The sequence below is a fragment of the Tachyglossus aculeatus genome, chromosome 6 (genome assembly GCF_015852505.1).
Source record: "Tachyglossus aculeatus isolate mTacAcu1 chromosome 6, mTacAcu1.pri, whole genome shotgun sequence".
NCBI lineage: Eukaryota > Metazoa > Chordata > Mammalia > Monotremata > Tachyglossidae > Tachyglossus > Tachyglossus aculeatus.
In genome coordinates, this window is record NC_052071.1 from 56,246,161 (window position 1) to 56,258,602 (window position 12,442).

Genomic DNA, 12,442 nt, shown 5'->3' on the forward strand with positions numbered 1-12,442 from the left:
TATTTATTGAGCGTTTACTATGTGCAGAGCACTACATATACAAATATACACAAGTGCTGTGGGGCGGAAAAGGGGGTAGAGCAGAGGGAGGGAGTAGGGGTGATAGAGAGGGAGGAGGAGCAGAGGAAAAGGGAGGCTCAGTCTGGGAAGCTTCCTGGAGGAGGTGAGCTCTCAGTAGGGCTTTGAAGGGGGGAAGAGAGCTAGTTTGGCAGATGTGAGGAGGGAGGGCATTCCAGGTCAGAGGTGGGACGTGGGCTGGGGGTCAACGGTGGGACAAGCGAGAACGAGGTCTAGTAAGGAGGTGAGCAGCAGAGGTGTGGAGTGTGAAGGCTGGGCTGGGCTCTCCCCCCCAGATTGGCCTTGCTGGGGTCCGCATCCTCCCAGAAATCGGGGGTGATTTTGAAAGACCAGAGCGGGCTGAGACGAAGAAGCACGGCTTAGTGGAAAGAGCCCAGGCTTGGGAGTCAGAAGTTCATCATCATCATCATCATCAATCGTATTTATTGAGCGCTTACTATGTGCAGAGCACTGTACTAAGCACTTGGGAAGTACAAATTGGCAACATATAGAGACAGTCCCTACCCAACAGTGGGCTCACAGTCTAAAAGGCAGAGACAGAGAACAAAACCAAGCATACTAACAAAATAAAATAAATAGGATAGATATGTACAAGCAAAATAAATAAATAAATAGAGTAATAAATATGTACAAACATATACACATATATACAGGTGCTGTGGGGAAGGGAAGGAGGTAAGATGGGGGGAATGGAGAGGGGGAGGAGGGGGAGAGGAAGGAAGGGGCTCAGTCTGGGAAGGCCTCCTGGAGGAGGTGGACTCTCAGCAGGGCCTTGAAGGGAGGAAGAGAGCTAGCTTGGCGGATGTTGGGAGGGAGGGCATTCCAGGCCCGGGGGATGATGTGGGCTGGGGGTCGATGGCGGGACAGGCGAGAACGAGGTACAGTGAGGAGATTAGCAGCAGAGGAGCGGAGGGTGCGGGCTGGGCTGGAGAAGGAGAGAACAGAGGTGAGGTAGGAGGGGGCGAGGTGATGGACAGCCTTGAAGCCGAGGGTGAGAAGTTTCTGCCTGATGGGTTCATGGGTTCCAATCCCGACTCCACCACTTGTCTGCCGTGTGACCTTGGACAAGTCACTTCATTTCTCTGTGCTTCATTTCCCTCATCAGTCAGACTGGCTTCCCCAAGTTTCCTGAAGATAGTCCCACATCAGAGGAGTTTAAAGGAGTCCGGCCCCCCGCAGCATGCCATCCTGGTTCGCGTCTTAGGTGCTTTGGCCTCGGCTCCAATAAGGTGTCTCCGCACAGATCTTGGATATTATTTTTCTTTGTTCCATGGCCCCAGGGGGACCAGCTCTTTCCCCATTTTATCAGGTAAGAATGAATGTTATTAATCATTAATAATTATATTTAATTATTAACTTAATAACTATGTTAGTGTCGAGCTCTCGGTGTATAGAGCACTGTTCTAAGCATTTGAGAGAATAGGAGGGAAGCTAAGGACATGCCTTCAGGGTGCACATCATTTAATAATAATAATAATAATAAATAATGGCATTTATTGAGGGCTTACTATGTGCAAAGCACTGTTCAAAGTGCTTGGAGCCATGCATTCATAAATTATGTACTAAAAAGAGCAGGAAAGAGAGGAAGATATACCACCAGTAATGATAATAATAATGATGATGGTGTGATGATGATATGAGAAGCAACATGGCTCAGTGGAAAGAGCACGGGCTTGGGAGTCAGAGGTCATGGGTTTAAATCCTGGCTCTGCCAATTGCCAGCTCTGTGACCTTGGGCAAGTCACTTAACCTCTCTGTGCCTCAGTTACCTCATCTGTAAAATGGGGATTAAGACTGTGAGCCCCCCGTGGGACAACCTGATCACCTTGTATCCTCCCCAGCATTTAGAACAGTGCTTTGCACATAGTAAGCACTTAACAAATGCCATCATCATCATCATTATTATTATTACTAAGCACTTATTTGCACTGAGCAATTAGCTAAGCAAATTTGCTAAGCACTGGAGTAGATACAACGAAATCAAACCAGACACTGCCCAGTGTCACAAATAGTGGTAGTATGTCAAAATGGAAGTGGCTAAGTCATTGAATATATTTATGCATGTACTTACAAATCTGAGGGAGATAGTAAATATAAATGCTGAGTGGCTTTGGGTTTATAATAATAATAGTAACAATAGTGGTGTTTGTTAAATGCTTACTGTGTAACAAGCACTATACCTTCCCAGACTGAACCCCCTTTTTCCTCTCCACCTCCCCATCTGCCCCCTGCCCTACCTCCTTCCCCTCCCCACAGCACTTGTATATATTTGTACAGATTTATTACTCTATTTTGCATGTACATATTTACTACTCTATTTTGTTAATGATGTGCATAAACCTATAATTCTATTTCTTCTGACACCTGTCTACATGTTTTGTTTTGTTGTCTGTCTCCCCCTTCTACATTTTGAGCCCGTTGTTGTGTAGGGACTGTCTCTATATGTTGCCGACTTGTACTTCCCAAGAGCTTAGTACAGTGCTCTGCACACAGTGAGCGCTCAACAAATACGATTGAATGAATTAATGAATTGGGGTACAGACGAGGTAATCAGGTCCCACATGACGCTCACAGTGTCCGAACAAGTATTGAATCCTTATTTTTCAGATGAAGGAACTGAGACAGAGAAGTTAAGTGACTTGCCCAAGGTCACACAACAGACCTTGTGACAGAGTCATGATTAGAACCCAGCTCCTCTGACTCCCAAGCTAATGCTCTTTCCATTCTTCTCACGAGGCCACACGGCTGCCCTCTTATGAAAGTTCAGGTGGGGCGAGGAGGGGAGAAGCTGCTGAAAATCAATCAGGGAAGGCTTCTTGGAGGAGATAGGATTTCAGGAAGCATTCTGAAGTTGGGGAGAGCTGTGATTTGTGAGATTTGAAGTGGGAAAAAATGCCACTAAATAGCTACTTAGGGGCAAGCATTTTCCTTGACCACCCCAATTTTAGATCCATCATTTTCTTCTGATGGATATTTTTGGCAGGGTTTGGTAAGAGTTGCTTTCAGCTTAATGCACTAAGAGGCATCTGTTGATATTGCAACAATTCAAACCCGCATCTGCCCATCAGAGGAAAGTGTAACCAAAGTGAATGGATCAAATGGATGACTCTATATGTTTGAGAACAGATAATAAGTTTAATTGTCTGATCCTTTGGAGAACATTTGAGTAACTTCACCAAAATACCCTGTGCTCTAGATTTTTCACACCACAGGTCAAAGAATAGAAAGATTGCATCATGAACTGATAAAGATTTTACGGTTTCCTTCTAAAAGTAACAGAAGTCTCACAGAGGAAAGCTTTCTCTTTTCTCTCCCATTAACAAAACCCTCCTCATTTATCTGCTGAATGAACATGATGCATATCATTCAGAACAAGTAAATATGAGGTTAGCTGATGTCCCCCTAGTCATTCATTATGGCTAAGTGTTTGCAGATGGACATTTCCAATCAGCACAGGAGATCTTTTAATTCACTCCCCTCCACAATTGGTATTTAGTTGCAAATACTTGTTTCTATTATGCAACATTTGAATGGAACCTTATTGGAAGGTAAGATGCTCAGCTTTGTGAAAATTGATTTTATTCTCTTCGCTTTCTGCTAACACACATCTGATGGTGCGTTGATCCCCTAAGAAATGCTGGACAGAGAAATCAAGAGAAAAATACAAACCTAGAAAGAAAAGTCTGAGCCTTACACATTCCTCTCCCACCCCCTAAAATTTACTGTGGACATTCAATAAAATAGGCCCTCAAAGGCATTTAATCTAAATCCAGTTAAAACGGCATCATTTTCTCGAAGTCCAAAAGCGTGTAAATAGGTTGTGGGGAAAAAAAATGGTGGTCACCACTCTACTCATTGTTGAGGCTGATTTCCCTGTGGATAGAGAAATAACTTCAATGGGGAATCTTATAAGAAAATTTGACTCACCGGTGAGCCGTTTGGTTGGATAATTGCTGTTTACACCAATATCTCCAGTTGCTCAAATAAAAGGATTGTGGGAGACCCTTCCTGGCTAGTGTTAAGATACGAATTTCAGTAAGCAGAGCTGGCTCTCCTGGTGGTTGCTTAGAGAACAGTGGGAAATAATACTTGTGTGTTTATCTCTTTTAAAAGCTGCCTTATTAGAGAAGTTTTCAGAATCAGTCATTGTCATCCAGTAGTGATGTCATGTCCACAAGAGCTCAGTTTGGGTCATCCAGGACTCTGACAAGTACCTAGGGTTTCCAGTCAGGAACATGAAGACACAGCATCATCAATTCCTAAGCTGTTTAGTTTTTTTGTCCAGACCCATAAATACACTGCCTTTCCCCCTCTGCATCCCCGCCAAATGCAAAACAGAACACCGGAAACTTATTCCATTCACCATATTTGAAAAGCACTTTATTTACAAAAGCTTCCACTCCTTTCCTCTTCTCCCACTCCCTTCTGTGCTGTCCTGATTTGCTTCCTTTATTTATCCCCACCCCCAGCATCACAGCTCATATGTATCTGTAATTTATTTATTTCTATTAATGTCTTTCTCCTCCTCTATTCTCTAAGCTAGTAGTGGGCAGGGAATGTGTTTGTTTGTTGTTGTTGTATTCTTCCAAGTACTTAGTACAGTGGTCTGAACACAACAAGTGCTCAATAAATTCAATTGACTGACTGATTCTATTCTCTATGCCAAGTGACAAAGTGAGCCAGGTGGAGAGAACATTAATCTCTGAGTAATAATCAGATTAATTGTGGTGTTGGTGTAGCACTCTGCTAAGCATTGGGGTAGATAAAGATAACCAGGAGCTCACAGTCTAAGGAGGAAAGAGAACAGGTATTAAATCAGCAGGTTGCAGATGAGGAAAGTGGGGTACAGAAAAGTTAAAGATTTATCTCAGGTCACCTGGCAGATAAATGGCAGAGCAGGGATCAGAACCTTCTAGACTATGAGCCTGTTGCTGGGTAGGGACCATCTCTGTTGCCAACTTGTACTTCCCAAGCGCTTAGTACAGTGCTCTGCACACAGTAAGCACTCAATAAATGCGATTGAATGAATGAATGAATGAACCTAGATCCTCTGGCCCCCAAGCCTGTATACTTTCCACTAGGTCTCAATGCTTCCCAATTGTCCATCTCTCTGTGATGGAAGAGTGTCATAGCGACCATGGAAGGAAAGCATATCAGTACATCTACATAGAATGTTTTGATTTCCTCTTCTCTCACTTTTGCTTGTTTTCTCTCTAGGAACCCTCAAGAAGAAAGTATAATAATAATAATCACAGTATTTGTTAAACACTATATGCCAGATACGGAACTAAGCACTGGGGTATATACAAGCGTATCAGGATGGACAAGGTCCCAGTCCCACACGAGGCTCACGGTCTTGAAGAGCCCGGGCTTGGGAGTCAGAGATTGTGGGTTCTAATCTCTCTCTGCCACGTGTCAGCTGTGTGACTTTGGGCAAGTCACTTAACTTCTCTAGGCCTCAGTCACCTCATCTATAAAATGGGGATTAAGACTGTGAGCCCCATATGGGACAACCTGATAACTTTGTGTCTCCTCCAGTGTTTAGAACAGTGCTTGGCACACAGTAAGAGCTTAATAAATACCATTATTATTATTATTATTACACACCAGACAAGTGGAGGAGCCAGGATTAGAAGGGGGATGATCAATACGCAAGTCAGCTCCAGTGTCAGGGGTGCAGGGGGGCATAGCTTTAAGGAAAGGGGAACCTTGGTGGCAGGTGGGACTTTAATGAACCGAAGACATAGTCAAGACCAAACGGCCATCAGTCCTTCACCATCTGGGACTGACATTGCTCTGACAAGCGCTTAGTACAGTGCTCTGCACACAGTAAGTGCTCAATAAATATGATTGATGATGATAAAATACGATTGATGACATTGCTGACATTCTTAGTCCAATTCTCCTATAACTTTGAATTTGAGTTTCCTTAACATAAGGTGACTGACTGATTTATGTTAAGGAAAACCCATAGTGGATTAATTAGGATAATCCACTAAGCATTTTCTACGCACCAATTATCCATTCAGTCCTACTGGTTGAGCGCTTACTGTGTGCAGAGCACAGTATTAAGTGCTTGATAATAATGGTATTTGTTAAGCCCTTACTATGTGCCAAGCACTGTTCTAAGCACTGGGGTAGATAAAAGGTAATCAGGTTGTCCCACGTGGGGCTCATAGTCTTAATCCCCATTTTACAGACGAGGTAACTGAGGCCCAGAGAAGTGAAGTGGCTTGTTCAAGGTCACACAGCAGACAAGTGGCAGAGCCGGGATTAGAACCCACGTCCTTGACTTCCAAGCCTGTGCTCTTTCCACTAAGCCACATTCCCAAGTGCCAGGCACTGGCAGAGATACGAAATATTCAGATTGGACATAGTCCCCTGTCCCATCCAGGAGTCACTGTCAAAGAGGGAAGAACAAGTATTTTAACCCTATTTTAGAAATAAGTAAACTGAGGTAGGGAAAGGTAAAATGACTTGTCCAAGGTCACACAGCTAAGTAGTGGGGGAGCCAGGATGAGAAGTTGTTCCCTGGCCCAAGGTCCGGTGCTCTTTCCAGTTGGTTAAAATGGTCTCCCCCGACTTATATGGGGGATTTCTAAAAGAAAAACTTAGAAAGGGTTCTTGTGAAGGAGATGGACTAATAGACAATCATCATTCTGGCAAAGCCATTGAAATACCTGCTTGAATAGAGAAAATTTCTGGCAGAACATTGAGTTTCTTGCATTTGAGCACACTATTGAGAAGCTGAAGAGCAGCGTCTTTTGTTTGTGAAGGAAAAGGAAAAAGGGATAGGTCAGGTTTCAGCAACTCAGGACTTATTATCTGAAGAAGCCAAAAAATATCTTTAATCCTCACCTTTTTCCGGTGTTTCCAACTTGGCGGAAAATGAATCTTCTCTGAGAGATAGGATTGCATTGCTGAAAACATCTCCTACTGCCATTTTCCGAAGGGTTCCAGTAGTGATCCCCTCTCCGGCAGGTTGGGAAAGTAAAGGTGGGAACTTTGCTGAGGCCCCTTTAGTTCTCGAGTCTGCCGTGTCCTGAAGGAAAGTCCTGAAGGCCTTAAGTCCCTGCTCTGGTCTTTCCTCCGGTTAAGCTGGCACTAGGCCTTAAGGCAGAACATCAGAAGGTGGATATATTCATTACAGGTTCCATGTTCCATCGCCTCAAGGCAGGCTGCTTCGCTTCTGAATGTGACAACAGGATTTGACCTTAGTCAGAACTGCATGACAGCATGGCTTCATCCAGTCAGTCGTATTTATTGTACTCTTTCGGTGTGCAGAACACTGTACTAACTGGCAGAGAAGCAGTGTGGCTCAGTGGAAAGAGCACAGGATTTGGAGTCAGAGGTCATGGGTTCAAATCCCAGTTCTGCCAATTGTCAGCTGTGTGACTTTGGGCAAGTCACTTAATAATAATAATAATAATGATATTTATTAAGCACTTACTATGTGCAAAGGACTGTTCTAAGTGCTGGGGAGGTTACAAGGTGATCAGTTTGTCCCACGGGGGGCTCACAGTCTTAACCCCCATTTTACAGATGAGGGAACTGAGGCCCAGAGAAGTTAAGTGACTTGCCCAAAGTCACCCAGCTGACAAGTGGCGGAACTGGGATTTGAACCCATGACCTCTGACTCCAAAGCCCGTGCTCTTTCCACTGAGCCATGCTGCTTCTCTGTGCCTCAGTTCCCTCATCTGTAAAATGGGGATTAAGACTGTGAGCCCCCCGTGGGACAACCTGATCACCTTGTAACCTCTCCAGTGCTTAGAACAGTGCTTTGCACATAGTAAGCACTTAATAAATGCTATCATTATTATTATTATTACTTAGTGTTTGGGAGAGAACAATAGAACAATAAACAGACACATTCCCTGCCCACAGTAAGCTTACGGTCTAGAGGGGGAGGCAGACATTGATTGAAAGAAATAAATGACAGATATGGACATTACTGCTTTGGGGATGGGAGGGGGGATGAATAAAGGGAGCAAGTCAGGGCGATGCACAAGGGACAGGGAGAAGAGGAAAGGAGGGTTTAGTCAGAGAAGGCCTCTTGGAGATGGACCTTCAATAAGGCACATCTGCCAACTCTGTTCGATTGTACTTTCCGAAGCACTTAGTGCAGTGCTCCACACATAGTGAGTGCTCAATCAATACTACTGATCGATCTTCAGGAGGCAAAATAAAATAATAATAAATAATAATGGCATTTATTAAATGCGTACTATGTGCAAAGCACTGTTCTAAGTGCTGGGGGGTTACAAGGTAATCAGGTTGTCCCATGGGGGCTCACAGTCTTCATCCCCATTTTACAGATGAGGCAACTGAGGCACAGAGAAGTTAAGTGACTTGCCCAAAGTCATACAGCTGACAATTGGTGGAGTCGGGATTTGAATCCATGATCTCTGACTCCAAAGCCTGGGCTCTTGCCACTGAGCCACGCTGCTTCTCCAGGATCCAAAGGATTCCGAAAGAATCCTTACAAATTCCCCGTTTCTGGCCCCTGACCTCTTCTGGGTTCAATGTCCAGAAATAAGTGGGTGGGAGAAGGGAGGTGGACTCAAGGAAAGAGCAGCCAGAGGGAGATGAAGGGTGTAGGATAATGGCCATCAATCGGTGATATTTCATCTTTTTAGTGTCCACTTGAGACAAAAATCCCCTCCCACTCCTGTGTAGGCAGAATAGTTCCTTTTCAATCTCCACTTGTTTCCACAAACGTCCACTTCATCTCAATGAGAAATGACTAGCGAATTGTCACTAATGAAAGCATACTGTGAGGTAGGAGGGAAATCCAAAATATGATATTTGTCAGCGTATTTGGACTAGAAATGTTTTGGTTGGGCTAATTGTGAGTGAAGTAGTAGTAATATTATTTATTAATACTTTGTGCGTCGTATACGCTAAGCTCTGGGAAAGGATGCAGAAGCAGTGTGGCTTAGTGGAAAGAGCATGGGCTTGGGAATCAGAGGACATGGGTTCTAATCCCAGCTCCTCCACTTAACAGCCGTGTGACTTTGAGCAAGTCACCTCGCTTGTCTGTGCCTCAGTTACCTCATTTGTAAAATGGGGATTAAGATTATGAGCCCCATGTGGGACAACCTGATTACCTGGTATCTAACTCAGCCCTTGGAATAGTGCTCGGCACATAGTAAATGCTTAACAAATACCATCATTATTATTCTTATTGTTGTAAGGAATCGACACGGACTCTTTGCCTTTTGGGGCCCTAACCTCTGTACTGTAGGGACACCTGCAATTAAAAAACAAACAAACGAACAAAGAAAAAACTTTGAGTCTTCCACTACGGTGAGAACCTGGTTAATAGATCCCATAAATAATTATAATAATGATAATTCTGGAATTTGTTTGGTACTTACTATGTGCCAATCACTATACTATTACTATTACTATACTATTACTATACCATTACCCTATTTATTTATTTTATTTGTACATATTTATTCTATTTATTTCGTTTTGTTAATATGTTTTGTTTTGTTCTCTGTCTCCCCCTTCTAGACTGTGAGCCCCTGTTGAGTAGGGACCGTCTCTATGTGTTGCCAACTTGTATTTCCCAAGGGCTTAGTACAGTGCTCTGCACACAGTAAGTGCTCAATAAATACGATTGAATGAATAAATATACTAAGCACTGGGGTAGATACAAGATAATAGGATAATCAAGTTGGACACTGTGCCTGTCCCATGAAGGGCTCACAGTCTTAAGGTCCATTTTATAGTTGAAGAAACTGCGCCACAGAGAATTTAAGTGATTTGCCCAGGGCACGCAGTAGAAAAGAGTCTGGGGAGGAATTTGAATGCAAATCCTTTGACTCCCAACCCTACACTCTTTCCACTCTGCCAAGCTGCTTCCTTCAGATATATACATTCATTCAATATTATTTACTGAGCACCTACTATGTGCAATTCCTCTCAGGGTCACTCCTGGAGAGTTCCCCATCCTCTACCAGTCTTGGCTATGGGAGGGAGAGTCAAGCAGAGGCCTACCCATTCCATTCCTAGCTTGGGCAGCGGCTAGCGAGTGGAAGGCAATCTGCTACAGGTCAAAACACACCCTTGCTTGGCAGCAGCGGTGTGAGAAAAAATTGAGGGTGGAAACCCGAGTTTACAATGCGGAAGGTGGCAATGTTAAACCACTTCCGTATTTTTACCAAGAAAACTCTCTGGATCCACTACCAGAACGATTACAGATGGAAAGTGGGAAGTTCTGGGAGAGATGTGTCTGTGGTATCACTATGGATCAGAAACGACTCGATGGCATAGAACAAGACAAGACTGTGTGCAAATTGCTTTATCAATCAATGGGCAAAATGCTTTATCAAGCAATGGTACAAATTGAGCCCTCTATGTACACTCTGCCACTTGTCAGCTGTGTGACTTTGGGCAAGTCACTTACTTCTCTGTGCCTCAGTGACCTCGTCTGTAAAATGGGGATTGAGACTGTGAGCCCCACAAGGGACAACCTGATAATCCTGTAACCTCCCCAGTGCTTAGAACAGTGCTTTGCACGTAGTAAGTGCTTAATAAATGCCATTATTATCATTATTATCATCTTTTAGACTGTGAGCCCACCTTTTAGACTGTGAGCCCACTGTTGGGTAAGGACTGTCTCTATATGTTGCCAACTTGTGCTTCCCAAGCGCTTAGTACAGTGCTCTGCACACAGTAAGCACTCAATAAATACAATTGATTGATTATTATTATTACAAACGACTTGGTCCCATGCCCTCAGAGGGCTCAGAATTTAAATGTAGAGCACTGGGAAGACAACAGCTGTTCCGGTCACTGTAGTTTAAGACTGTTGGACTCTGTGCCATGACAAGCCTAGAGTTCTGCCATTTTGTATCCTACTAACCATTTTTAGTTCTTCCTCCTATGTATAAATTATTTTGGCATCTGTCTCCCTCTAGAATGTAAACTCCTTGGGGCAAGGAGGCAGATCCACAGTCTAGTACTCTCTGAAGTTCTCGAAAGAAGGTTCTGAACATTAGCAGATGTCACTGATTTTTGTATGATCTGGGGAATGTCTTGTCGGTGAACCTTTGGAATTAGGGTACGGAACCAGACACAGGATACGGAAGTCGTTGATGAAGTGGCAGTTCAACTGTGGAAACTGTGAAAATGTGAAAAGCTCCTCAGCAGAGAGAGACAAAGCAACTCTGAATTTGATTTTAAAACCATGGATATTGTTCTTGCTTCAGGATTTCTGCAAGAACAGTGTTGTGGTAAACATAGGGAAGATATTGCTAAAATTCAATTAGGAGTTACTGTGAGTGGAATAACGTAATGTTAGTGATCTGGTACACAGATTGCCTGAATCCCAAGAAAAAAACCGACAACCTCCAGGGACAAAGTGGAGGTGTGTATAGAGATGGAGAGAATGCTGCACTGGAGGATTGGTTTCTAATAACTGAAGCAGCTCTAATGAAGCTGGTACAGCCGAGGGCCATGATAAAAGGTTATCAAGGCGCTGAAATGTCTTCAGACTCTGAAGCTCAGTATCTATTATGGACACTGTTTCCTTATGTCTTTCCTTTCAGCTCCGGTGAAAGCTTTTTCATTGTACCATGGTCAACTCCACTTGGGAAGATCATCATCCTTTAGAGTTTTGTGTTTCACCAGAGTTAGTCAATACTGATCCCATTTCCCTCCTCATCTCTCTTTGGTACCTTCTCGGTAAAATGAAACAGCACACCCATTGTTTAGCATGTTGCAGTGTTTTAAGAAACTCATTTTCATATCCTTCTGGTTGAATGTACATTTCTCTCAAGCACAGTTATGTCTTTCCTTAAGGAAAAATAATGAAAATGAGGCCACATGTAAATGAAGTGACAGAAGTTTTTTGGAAGCACCTTGTCTGATCATTTTTCCAGCACTAATGGCATAAAGCAGAGTTCTGAAACAGTTCAACCACTTTGACACATCCATCCTTCAGAGCAAAGCAGGGAATCTAGAAATTGGTGTGATAATATGATCCCAGTCCATTGAGGGAGTCTTGGACAGAGAAGTAACAGAAGTTCTCAAAATAGGAATATAGAAGGCTCACCTCTGAGGTTTAGGAACAAACAAAGAAGAAGTCACACAGATGGCTCTAAACAATTTTCTGGAGTCAGGAACACTCTATAAAAAACCTGAAGGTGAACGAAGCTACCAGCCTCCAATCCCCACACTCAGAATGGGATCTGAGATACGTAGCTGATATTGTACTGAGGGACTGTGTAATAATAATAATAATAATAATAGTAATAATAGTAATAATAATAATAATGGCATTTATTAAGCACTTACTATGTGCAAAGCACTGTTCTAAGCGCTGGGGAGGTTACAAAGTGATCAGGTTGTCCCA

General features: G+C 43.3%; 1 non-coding gene across 1 annotated transcript; it reads left to right on the plus strand.

Annotated features, from left to right (window-relative positions):
• The first annotated feature begins 10,002 nt into the window (after positions 1-10,002).
• On the plus strand, positions 10,003-10,140 carry LOC119930344. The gene has a single exon (XR_005451821.1). It is a non-coding gene; the product is annotated as a small nucleolar RNA SNORA7 (small nucleolar RNA).
• Positions 10,141-12,442: the final 2,302 nt, after the last annotated feature.